The sequence below is a fragment of the Marmota marmota genome, unplaced genomic scaffold (genome assembly GCF_001458135.2).
Source record: "Marmota marmota marmota unplaced genomic scaffold, marMar, whole genome shotgun sequence".
NCBI lineage: Eukaryota > Metazoa > Chordata > Mammalia > Rodentia > Sciuridae > Marmota > Marmota marmota.
The window spans coordinates 32,157,535-32,170,654 of record NW_025999842.1 but is presented as its reverse complement, the minus strand read 5'-3'; the positions used below and the strand labels follow the sequence as shown (position 1 = coordinate 32,170,654).

The window sequence follows — 13,120 nt, the reverse complement described above, 5'->3', positions numbered from 1 at the left end:
ATATTCCCTGGGAAGCTTCCTCTACCTCCTCCCTCCCAGGCTTCCTTGAGTGCTCTTACCAAACGCTCTCTTTAAGACTATATCTTAGTTTTTCTTTGTATTTTTAGTGCCTAGTATAATAACTTTTACAGTATAAATGATTAATAAACATTGATTCGATATATCTTGTGTTTCAAAAAGTCATCAAGGGCTTGACTTCAAAGAAAGTTCCTCTACTTGGTGTGTAATAAATGATCAGAGAAAAACTTATATGTTCAGAGAATAACAGATATGTCCTGGCTTAGTTCAAACGTTCTCTGCTGTTTGTATTCTGTGTGACATTTTAGTTTCATACCTATTAGGTGCTAGATTGAATCCAGCTTGTATTCTTGACCAAATGCTTCACATAAATTATCTCTAATACTCAAAACATACCTGGGCAAGGGAGGTCCTGATGATGTCCCTATTTTATAAAAGAAAAACTAAACTATTTTAACTAAACTATTTTATAAAAGAAAAACTAAGCTATACACGGCCTCAGTCAAGTTGCTTGACTGAGGCCCTGTATAGCTATTCGCAATGGGAAATTGTACAGATCATCTCCAAGTTAGCACAAAAAGAAAAAAAAAATCACAGCTTCAAGGAACATATTTAAGAAACACTCAGTGGGCCTTGCCATGTGCTAGACAATATTCTAAGAGCTGTGAATATATAAAGGAAAAAAGGGATAATACTTCCTGATATCATGGAGCTAATATTCCAGCTAGTTCTGTCATCTACTCTAATAGAATAGATGTTATTTGAAAGAAAATTTTAAAACAATAAAACATTTTTGAGCATTTACCTCCTGAAGCAGTGAAGGCAGGAACTGATAAACTTTGTAAGCCTCATAGATATGGGAATACTTATTATTTATTTCCTTCCATTTTTTCCTAAGTGTTATCTGGGAAATGGGAACAGATTTTCATAAACGTGTGTCTTTACAGGGAACATACAGATCATCTCCTGAAACTGGGCCTGTGGTCACAGATTGTTTAGCCATAATATTTTTCAGAGAGACTTAGTGATAGAACAGCATATTTAGGGACGTGCCAAAGCCGAAAGAAAAATTGAAAAGAGGGCAAAGGGTGGTAGGAACATAGAAGATGCAAAGGAGAGGAGCAAGAACAAGGATATAGTCATTCGCAAAAACACCATCTAAAGATCCTCTTCATGTATCCAAATACATGAAGGGCAGAGACCTGCTGATATTGATCACTATTGCATAATTTAGGGCCTTTCAGCTGGTGTGAGCTTTTTGTCACTGTTGCAAAATACTTGAGAAAAATAACCTAAAGGAGGAAAGATTTATTTTGGCTCTTGGTTTCAGAGGGTTCAGTCCTTTGTTAGCTGACTCCATTGTTTCTGGGCCTATAATGAGGAGTACACTATGGTGGAAGGACAATGTGAAGGAAAGCTCACTTTATGACAACTGGAATGTGAAATTACAAAAGATGGATGGGGTAACCTGAGAAGCAGTAGGAGCCCACATCAGCTCTGCTGTAAGAGCTATCTTCTCCTTTTAAAAAATTTAATTATTTTAACTAATATAGAAAATATAAAATTGTACATAATAATGAGGTACGATGTGATATTTTGGTACATGTGTATGTGTGTAATGTTTAAACCAGGTTAAACATGTCTAGCACCTCAAATATTTATCATATCTTTTTGGTAAGTGCTTTCAAAATCCCTTTTCTAGCTTTTTTATTTACAGTATATAATTATTATTTATAGTTACACTCTGTGCAGTAGCACATCAGAACTTCTTGCTCCTTGGTAACTGTAGCTTAGTACCCATTGATCATCCCTCCTTCTCCCTACTCTCCCTGGCCTCCTGTAACTGTGATGACACATTCAATTTCTATGAGAACATCTCTTTTTTTTATTCCACATATGAGTGAAATATTGCTGTATTTCTCTTTCTGGGTCTGGATAATGTCATTTATTAATGATCTACAGTTGTATCCATGTTGCCAAAAGTTACAGGATTTCATTCTTTTTAATGGCTGAATAATACTGCATTATGTATATGCACCACATTTTCTTTATCAAATTCATCAGTTAATGGACATTTCAGTTGTTTCCATTTCTTGGCTATTGCAATGAAAATGGAGGTGCAGTTGTCTCTTTGATATACTGACTTCATTTCCTTTAGATACATACCCAGGCAGGAGTGGGATTGCTGAATCATATTGTAGTTCTATTTTTAATTTTTTGAAGAACTTCTATGTTGTTTTCCATAATGGCTGTACTAGTTTAGATTCCCACGAATAGTGTTCAAGGGTTTCCTTTTCTCCACATCCTTGCCAGAACTTGTTATCTTTAGTATTTTGATAATAAACATTCTTAATCTGGAGTGAGGCAATATGTCATGTGGCTTTGATTTGCATTTCTCTGATAATTAGTGATGCTGAACACTTTTTATTAGTGCATTTTAATTATACTAAATAATGGATTTTATTATGGCATATTCCTACCTGAACATAACATATTTTGATCACATGAATTTTTTTCATATGTCATTTGGCCATTTGTATGTGTTCTTTTAAGAAATGTCTATTTAGGTCTATTGCCCATTTTTAAATTTCTATTATTTTATTTTTGCTATTGATTTTTGGAGTTCTTATGTATTCTGGATATTATCCAATTGTCAGATACATAATTTGCAAATATTTTTCCCATTTTGTATGTTGTCTCTTCACTCTGAGGTTATTTCCTTTGACGAGAAGAAGCTTTTTAGTGTAATATAATTCCATTTGTCTACTTTTACTTCTGTTTTCTGTCCTTTTGGAGTCTTATTTTAAAAAAAAAATCCAGTGGCTTGGGGGTGGGGGTGGCTGAGGCAGGAGGATCGCAAGTTCAAAGCCAGCCTCAGCAATAGCGAGGTGCTAAGCACTCAATGAGACCCTGCCTCTAAATAAAATGCAAAATAGAGCTGGGGATGTAGTTCAGTGGTCCGGTTCTGAGTTCAATCCCTTGAACAACAATTAAAAAAATCTTTGCCCTTTCTTATGTTATGAAGCATTTTCTACATTTTCTTCATAATTCCATCTTTTAGTTTTAAGTCTTTAGTACATTTTGAATTGAGTTTTGTAACTGCTGAGAGCTAGCTAGTTTTATTCTTTTGCATATGGATACCCAGTTCTCTCAGGACCATTTATTGAGAAGGCTATCTTTTTTCTTATGCTTATTCTTAGCACCTCTGTTGAAAATCATTTGACTAGTTATGTTGGTCAACTTATAGGTTCTCTATTCTTTTACATTTTTCTGTGTTTCTATTTTTATGCTAACATCATGCTGCATTGATGGCCTCAACTTTGTAGTGTATTTTCAAGTCAGGTATTGTAATGCCTACTGCTTTTTTCTTTTTGCTCAAGATGGCTTGTCTATTATTATTTTTATGCTCCATACACATATTCATATGGTTTTTCCTAGTTCTGTAAAGAATGCCATTTTTTGAGAGGGATTGCATTGAATCTGTATTTTGCTTTGGGCAGTATGGATGTTTTAACAATATCGATTCTTTCAGTCATTGAACCCAGGATGTCCCTCCATTTCTTGTGCACACTTCAATTTCTTTCATCAATGGTTTATCATTTTCACTATAGAGATCTTTCACCTTTTTGGCTCAATTTATTCCTACATATTTTATATTTCTTGTTACCATTGAAAATGGGGTTACTTCTTGATTTCTATTTCATATAATTCACTATTGTTTCCTATCAATGTTACTGATTTTTGTATTTTGGTTTTGTACCCTGTTACTTTGTTGATTTTGATTATTAGTTCTAGTAGCTTTTTGGTGGAGTCTTTTGAGGTTTTTATATATAAGATCATATCATCTGCAGTGACAGTTTGACTTCCTGTTTTCCAATTTGGATGCCCCCCCTTTTTTTTTCTTTCTCTTGCCTGATTACTCTGGTAGGAATTTCAGTTCTGTGTTAAAAAAAAAAGTGGTAAAAGTGGGCATCCTTGTCTTGTTAGAGCTATCTTCTTAAAAACATAGATTTTATAATATTGGTCCCTTTCTTCTAAGCCTTAACCATCACATAATATAATAAAAGAGATTTGGCAGAGATCAGCACGTGCTACCCCAAATTCTGTATCCTTGGGGTTTGAAGAAACAGCAGAAGCAACTTTCTTCTGCTGTTCTGTCCTGAAGCAGAGTATATAGAATTTTGTGACCTTCCTCTAGGGTAGGTGAAAAAACTCTTGCTCCAGAAGTGTCCTTCCTCCACTCAAAGAGAAGGAATGAAGACACAGAGATACAGAAAAAATCTGAACAGAGCTTGCTAAGGTCACCCCAGTTCATCACCAAGTCTTACCCTTCTTTCTGCATGCACACTTTTGCATGAGAGTCCATAGGATTATGTAGATGCTTGTTTCTTTGGCTTTTCTTTTTTTTTTTTTTTTAAAGAGAGAGAGGAGAGGGAGGGGGAGAGAGAGAGAGAGAGAATTTTTTAATGTTTATTGTTTAGTTTTTGGCAGACACAACATCTTTGTTTGTATGTGGTGCTGAGGATCGAACCCGGGCCGCACGCATGCCAGGCAAGCGCGCTACCGCTCGAGCCACATCCCCAGCCCCTGGCTTTTCATTTCTAAAGGTTTCAGTGTCATGTAAAACTTACCTTAAATACATTTATATGCTTTTCTCTTATTAATCTGTCTTTTGTTATGGAATCACAGCCACAACCTCACTATGGGTGAGGAAAAGATAATTCTTGCTCTTTCATGCTAATAAGACCTCTGCATAGACATTGACATGAAAAACTAATTGTGGAAGTGCAAATCTGCATAGTTTATTATGGTAATCTGCCTCCAAAATGGCCTCAGCTCCAGCTCTTGGATTTCATGCTCTGCTGCAGTTTCCTCCCCAACTATATGAAGATAAATCCATGTGCCCACTGGAATACAGAAGAGATGATGGCATATCATTTTGCAAGGCTAGATCATAAAATATATTATGACTTCTGCCTTGCTCTCTCTATCTGGTATTATTTGCTCTATGGAAGGCCAGATATCATGCTGTATGGAAACTCAGGTAGTTTATGCACTGACCCAAGTTGCAAAGAACTGAGCCTCTTACCAATAGCCATGTGAGGAGGCCATCTCAGAAGTGCATTCTCCAGCCCCAGTCAAATCTTCAGATAACTTCAGATTCACCTGGGTTCTTGATGGCAACCTTACATGGGACTCTGATCCAGAGCTACCCAGCTAAGCCACTTTCAAATTTCATACCTACAGTATTTGTGTTTTTATGCTACTAAGTGTTTTGGGGGGGAATTTGTTTTGCAGCAATTAACAAAGAATATACCTTTTGATCATACAAAATCAGAGTTAAAAGGGTCTCTAGAAATAACATACGTACTGATAATTCAGTTCTGCATTTCCCATAGAACATGAGGAGATTTGTGGAGACTTTCTTTACTTCTGTTGATCAGAGTTGGGACAAACCTTGAGACCTCTGCACTATTCCTGATCTCAAGAGATACTGGGCCTGGTCTAAGCTTGCATGCCTGTTTAGTGATAAGAGCTTCATTTCCTGACCACAAGTCCAACACTTTCACCATTATATTCTGCTACTATTAATAAAACTGACATAATTTTACGCTTTTAATTTATATGAAATACCCACCCACTTGCTGAAGATCAATCATTTGACTTGGTAAAAATTGCTTATCTAGACAGAAGATAGCATATTGCTTAGGAGAGTGGGAGACAGTTTGAGTGCTGATTCTCATAGGTTATTCTGAATGATGGCCCCCAAAGATATACAGATTCTAATCCCTGGAACCTGTGAATGTTACCTAATATGACAAAAGGGATGTTGCAAATGTAATTTAGTTAAGGATCTTGAGATGGGAGATTATCCTGAATTATCCAGGTAGGTCCTAAGTGTAATCACAAGTGTCTTTATAAGAGGGAGGCAGAGGGAGATTTGATAAAGAAGAAAAAGAGATGTGATGAAACAACAGAGAGAGAATGATGTGATGCCAGGTGGGAGCCAAGGAATGAGGACAGCATCCATTCTGACAGCAAATATAAGGACACACTCTCTTCCACAGCCTCCGGAATGTAGCAGCCCTACAGACCCCTGGAATTTACCCACCATGACCCATGTCAGATCTCTGACTCCTGAATTTTATCTAAAAGGTAAAAATTTGTGTTGTTTTAAGATATTAAATTTGTTATGTTTTGCTGAAGCTGCCACAAAAAACTAATGACACTAATCTTAGCTCTCACAGGTCCTAATTCTTATACTTTGTGTGGGAGAGGCCATTCTAAGACTTCATTTTCATATCTATAAAATGAGAATAATAAAATGTCTGTTTCATAGACTTTTGAGACAATGAGTAAGACTATGTAAATTACCTAGTATGGAACTTGGCACATAGAAAGTTCTTTGTCGCCCATGGATTTGGTCTAGGTAGGAAGATTACAATTTTTATTTATTTATTTAGCCTTTTTTTAAAGTCCAGTAGAGTATTACATATATATGGAATATAGAAAGAATGAAACATTTATTAGTAATTCTACTTCTCTGATTGTCCCTTCTCATGGGCATAGACTGCAAAATGGGGGAAAAACAAACAGATAAATGACTGCAGAATAACCCCTATGAGAGCTGTAAAGAGGATTTTGAAAGGATGTCTTTGCCTATTATCTGCTTTTAGAGAAAGCCACACAGAGAGGTGAAAAGTTACCCTATTTATAAATATCTCCAGGGAGGGAATGACTACAAACTTTCCTGATCATTTCTCTTGGAACATATGAAGCTTGTTTTGTTTCAAAGATGCCTGCACTGATGGTTGCACATTCTTCTTTATAAGAAAATGGAATGGTCTTGTTTTTAAAAGTTGCTTAATAGCCAAGGCTGCCTAAAAAAGTCAATTACAAATAACCATGTTAGCTGATCATGTTTCCATGTTTCTAGTATAACCTCAGGACCACTGAATATGTGACAATGTAACCTTTTCCTTATCCTAGATTTCAAAATGTGCTATTGAAAGAAAATTACAATAATCGTAGTTCATTGTATTATTTATCCCTACAACTCAGTTTTCTTTACATGAATGTATTTTCTACTGAGTTAACATTTGTATTCTATTGTTTATATGTACCTATCACATATGCATAGATTAAGTGCTCTGTGGTTTCTATCATGAGCCCTGCTGGGTAGGAACAATGTCTACATAATTCCCTTGTAGCACCTGGTAGAACAGCTTGTGCTTTGTGATTGTTTATGATGATAGAGATGATACTAGAAAATGAAACCAAAAGGACCTTTTAAAAACAGGGTTTGATAGTATTGGGCCTTTTATTGAACATTTATTTACAGAGTAAAAAAACTTGAGCATAACTATTCTAACATTATGACCAATAACAAATAGTCAAGGGTGGTGATATTCAAAGGTCCTGTTGATCAAAGATGATTTGTGGAAGAAAGTAAGGGAATGTGGCTCATTGACTTGACTTTTAGCCCCACAATTAGAAAAGTACAGTGCCTGGTACAGGAAAAAAGTCAGTCTGAAGGCAGTTGACAGAGATGTCATCCTTTCTAATGCAGCCTGACCCACCTCAATTGGTCAAAGAGGCAGACACCTAATTACATTGGCCTTGGTTGGCCAACAGAGATTGACAGCTAAGGTAGAGCTCACCTCCTACAGATGAGAGCTCATGCCTCACTGGTGCCATCCAATGTCTTGGTGCCTTAGTATGTCTCATTGATCATTTTTAAATCTCTGCTCCAAAGCATAAGTGTGGCAAAAAAATTGCTTTCCCTTACATACTAAAACTAGTATGCTCTAGTTTTAATGGAGAGTGACTATGAAAATGGCATCGCCAGAAAGTGTTGGTCCATGTCTCTTTAGGTAAGAAGATCATGCTAGTTTTATAATTTTTTTTTTTTTGTGTGTGTAAATTAAAATTAATTCATGACCTGAAATGTTCCCAGGTTATTGAACTTATTTCTCAGTTTCTGGGAGAGAAGAAAAAAAATTTATTTATCCCACTGTACAGATGGAAAAGTACTATGATCATTGCTTTAGCCAAAATTCATGTAGGTTTGATGCATTCAGCTTGCACAAGATCAACAGTGCTTTCCTATTCCCACAGTAAACACTGAGCCCTGTTTATAACAGAAGGGCAGTATCTGTGGTTCCCATTAGCAAAGCGCTCCAAGCTTCTTTTTCCCTTTTCTCAGAGACACCAGAAATGTGCCTTTGCAATAGTTTGCCACATCCTTAAATCATGATTAATTTAAACCTTTTTCTCTCCTTGCTTAGGCCTGACACAAACAACTGCTTTCCTGTCACATTGATTTTTCTGTCCTTGCGGATTCATAGCCAGGGCTGAGTCCTCCTAACAGGGTGAGTTCTCTGACAAGGAAATTTTGCAACCTAATTTACAGCTGGAGTCAAGTTTGTCAGTGAGTGCCAGAGGGCAACTGTCGCAACTGGCTTGTTAAGTATGCATTTAATAGTGTTTATCCAAGCGAGTTTGTGATTTCTTCACTCTCTCCAACAAATATGTTATTTGTAATACCTATCTTCTCTAATCTAGGTGTTTGAAAAATGTCTGTAACATGTGTGGGCTAGAATACATTTGTTTTTCTCTAGGTATAGTCATTTAGCAAGGGCAGGCTTTGAGGATCTATCAAAAACTGCTTGCCACCTTTCCAAATCATCACTGTCTGCAGTGACCATGCCTTAATCCTGGAGGAAAGCAAGGTAATCTTTTCAAATAAACATTCTTCAGGATGTTTTAGAAGAGACCCAGTTGCTAGCATGCAGAACCCTTTCAGCTCTTGAAAATATAGTTATACCAAGGGAGAATGATGATAAGAAGAGGGAGTGTTGGTGTTTGGTGTTTTCAGATGATTAAAAATAATAAGCAAAATTATAAGCAAAGATTTATATTTGTATCCTTGTGGATATTTTGAGAAGTCACTTGAGATTTTGTTTCTCTCAATGTATTTCATGAAAAATGAGACACAGAGGGGTGAAACACTTGAAGTAGATTAAATGAGAGACCTGGACATACGGAGGCTGTTCTGCTTACCTTACACTAATTCTATAGTAAATTGAAAACATCCAGTTGAAAATGCCTTTTATACAACTGACCTACAGAAATGCATAGCTTAGAAGCTCACTGTTCCCTGGAGCATCAGCCACTTTCCCTCCTGATGACATGGCTGACTGGGAACTGCGTACACTGCTGCTGCTGCCCAGCATCCCAAATCACAGGCCTCAAAATCTGAAGTATGGTTTCTACTGCACGTGTCTTATTTCACAAGTCAAACCATGGTGAAACAGGGATCCCCTGTGTTCGAACCTCAGCTTATTAGGCTTCGCTGGACTTGGCCACTCCAGTGAGAGAATATGAGGTGAAGAAACAGTTGACCATTAAAAAACAAATGGCACTGGCCACATAGAAGCAACTAATGCACTATCTCCATTCTCAAGAGATTTGACATGAAAAAAAAGAGAAAAGGTGGGAAATAGAATAAACTGAACATTACTTGAGTTATATAATTAACTTAAATCAAAACAGACCATGTATTCTGGGACATCTATTATTATTATTTTTTGTGTGTATCTATCTATCTATCTATCTATCTCTCTCTATATAAATTACATATGTATAATTTATCTATTTATCTATTTAAAATTTCACAAGGTCGAGGACTTAGCACTGGTCCTGGCCCACAAGACCTCTCTGACACATGTGTAGATATGGGGGACATTCCCCCTGCCTAGCATTCAATCCCTGATATCATGCCCAATCTCAGCGGCTGCAGTTTGAAAAAGACCCCATCCCCAGGTTTTCATATGTAAACTAGGGTGACCAACCACCCCCCATTTCCTAGGACTGAGAGATTGGCTGCAACATGAGATTGTGCAGTGCTAAAACTAGTTCAGTCCTGAGAAAACCAGGTTGGTTTTTTCCCCATGTAATATTCACCTATCCAATCGCTACATTTCATCCTCCACTATATTCTGTTTAGCCACTATAATTGGTTCAGACATGGGCTATACAAACCTGGCTGCAAATCATGGGATTTTGTGGGAACTACTGGGTCAACAACTTTACTTCTGCAATGGTTATTGTCTTGAGCTTTAGTTAACCTTCTTTACATCATGAGGGGAGAGGCTCATTGCAAGTGTTACCTCCTTTGGAGGAAATCACAGCCATGGAGAAACCGGGTTTTGGTAAATTTATTTATTTCTTTTCTGGGTTCTGGATCAACCTTGCCTGAAACTACCCTATTGTTGAGCTTTTTAGTGAGTCAATAAATTCTTCATACTAATTTCTATTATTGTTTGTTTTTGTTAAACTATTTGGGTTGAATTTCCATCATGTGAAACTAGAACAGTCTTCACTTATAAAAGAAAACAAGGGAAAGGAAGGAATGCAAATAGTCTAGTTGCAATTTTTTTAGGCTCATAATTAACATAACCAGAGGTTGCCCATTTTCTTTTCTTTTCCATAGTCTCCTTGAGGTACTGTGGGGTGTGTGTGTGTGTGTGTGTGTCCTCTCTAATGCAACCTGTGAACTGTACGGATCTTTGTGGGGTAGGGAATTGAAGGCAGCAAAATAGCTGCATGCTGGCAATAACCTAGGAATTTCTGAGTTTTTTTTTTTTTTAAAGCAGGAAACAATGAGGTCTTGTTGTCCTTCCTCTGCTGTCTTCCTCCATTGCTCTCAGACTTCTGTGCTTTGTCATGCTGTATTTTGCTCCATTGTGATGATTCTCAGAATATATCATAAGCCTCATCTTAGGAACCTGAAATCTACAGTTCCTGAGGTTCCAACCTGTAGACTGGGACTCTTGAGAGTTCATAGAGCTGCAAACTCAGGCATCTGAAACCTCAGTCATCTGTTTATCTTTACTTAATCAATGGGCTCTAAAATGCAATCATTCACATGTAAAAGTATTCTAACACTTTTGGACAGTATCATAAGAGTGAGTAAGAATCCAATAGATTAATGTAATTAAGTTGCTAATGGGTAACTTGACATAGTTAAGTGCCTTATGTAAAAGCACTTAACATATATTAAAAGATATTTAGATTTCACAGCAATCTTATAAGACAGGTGTTATTCTCTTTGTTGTCCTAAAATGGAAAAAATAAAATGATTACATTTTCTTTATTCTGTATTTGTTTAACAGATTCATTTTAAACCATTCTCATGAGTTAACCTCCAGTAAATAGGTTTACAAGCATGTTTATGATATCATCTGTGAGTACATAAAGAAGCACCATGAGGGAGGAGAGACAAGGGCATGGGCAGCAGAAGCAGGTGTTGGGTGTGGGTCACACACATCAGAGAGACTCTCCCAAAAGAATGAGGCCTGAGCTGAACCTGAGCATATATGCTCAGTTGCAAAATTCTTCATCTTTTTTCAGGAGAAGGTTCCATTAATTTGCCATGAGAAATTTCAGTTTCTTTTTCTGCTTAAGTGACAGAACTCTGACTTGTGAAGCAGAAGAGTCAGATTCTTAACTCTGGATTCACAACTAAAGAGGCTACTCTGCAAAGTTTCTTAGAAGAGAAATGGGTCAACACATTCATTCCTAATAGCTTCCCTTCCAAACTTAAAGTCTTTAGGAAAACTTCAGGTGGAGCCTTCCTTTTCTACCTTCACTAAGTCATTGCCCACACCTCACAGTTTAGAAACCAGGCATTACAGCTGGGTGTGAAGGGAGCTCAGCTTTCAAGGAAAAAGTTTCATCTTATTTCATTTCTACCAATAATAAAATATCACTGCTTATAGCTTCAGTGTATCTTCACTCAGTATCTTGTAGGACAGACACTGAAGATTTAGCAAATCAGGTTAATGACATTCATGAAACAGTTTCCCTAAAATTCTCCATCTAAACATTATTAAATTTACAGAAGAGTAGTGAGATTCATCAGATGTTTGATACCCATGAAAGCTTCCTATACAGAAGCAAAACAAAATAAAACAACAACAAAAACTCCCACACTTTTATATGAATGTACTTTGGAAGTAGACCAAATTCTTAATCTTACAATCTGGCTTTTCCAAAAATCAACTTGTTGTGTGTAATTTTGCGGTGTCTGGGAATTCATTTATACATGTGTAGAATTAAGAATTTAGATCAAGAGCTAAGAGAGGGTGGGTGGCTAGAGAACACTGTCTGTTGAATTGTGTTCAACAGAGTTTACCATAGGTGCCAGCTTAAAGACAGAAATAATTTTTGAGATTATATGAAAAAAAAAAAAAGGATAACTGTTTATTGACCTTATTGGTGTACTTGGCCTCTCAAAGTAGATTTCGTTTTGGGGGGTGAGTATCAAAAATTCTTAATACTAACAACTAATTTGATTTAAATAAAAACACTTCATCATATTTTAAGGATAAATGTAGCAGTTGGTACATATTACATACCAATATTAAAATTATGATACAATGCCTTAAAATAGAAGATGATTTGGCCTCCACAAAATGGATATTTTTTTCATACTCCAGGTTGACATTTATATTTTATTTCTCTGTAGCTAAACATATGACAGTCATGGCCAATGTGACTCTGCAGAGGGTCCTATGGACTGGCTGTCTTACTGCTCTTACATGTTTAACTGTTTCCCAGAAGGACATTGTTTCAGGAATAAGTCTCAAATTCTAACTCAACATGGACCCTGAAGGTTTGTCTAGTGCATGGTGTCAGAATTATGGACTTCATGCACGTTCATCCAAAGCCAGCATAGCCAATGCCTGTTTACACTAATAATTGGATAACACTACTGGAAAAGTCTCTGGTATTTTCTACATATCATTTGCTACTTTGATTATGGAACTCCAACCTCTATACTATATCACAGTTGCCATATAAAGCCAATGGAAGATATGAATTGTTCACAACCATCTCCAACCACCTTCTACTCCAAGTGACTGTTTCTTCTGCTTTGCTGCTACCTCTGCAATTATTAAACTTCCATTTGTATTAAACTACCTTCACTATAGCAGAAAAAGGTGCATTTTTAAGACTTAATTTCCTCTCTGCATCTTCTCTCCTCTTCCTCCTCTCCCTCCTCTCCTCCTCCTCCTCTCCCTCCTCCTCCTCCTCT

General features: G+C 36.8%; 1 long non-coding RNA gene across 1 annotated transcript in view; it reads left to right on the top strand.

Moving 5' to 3' along the window:
* Positions 1-5,670: 5,670 nt before the first annotated feature.
* Positions 5,671-13,120, top strand: part of LOC125612645 — a 27,295-nt gene continuing 19,845 nt past the window's right edge. The window contains exons 1-2 of the long non-coding RNA XR_007343146.1: positions 5,671-6,174; positions 8,307-8,390. This is a non-coding gene — a long non-coding RNA (uncharacterized LOC125612645). The remainder of the gene's footprint in view (positions 6,175-8,306; positions 8,391-13,120) is intronic.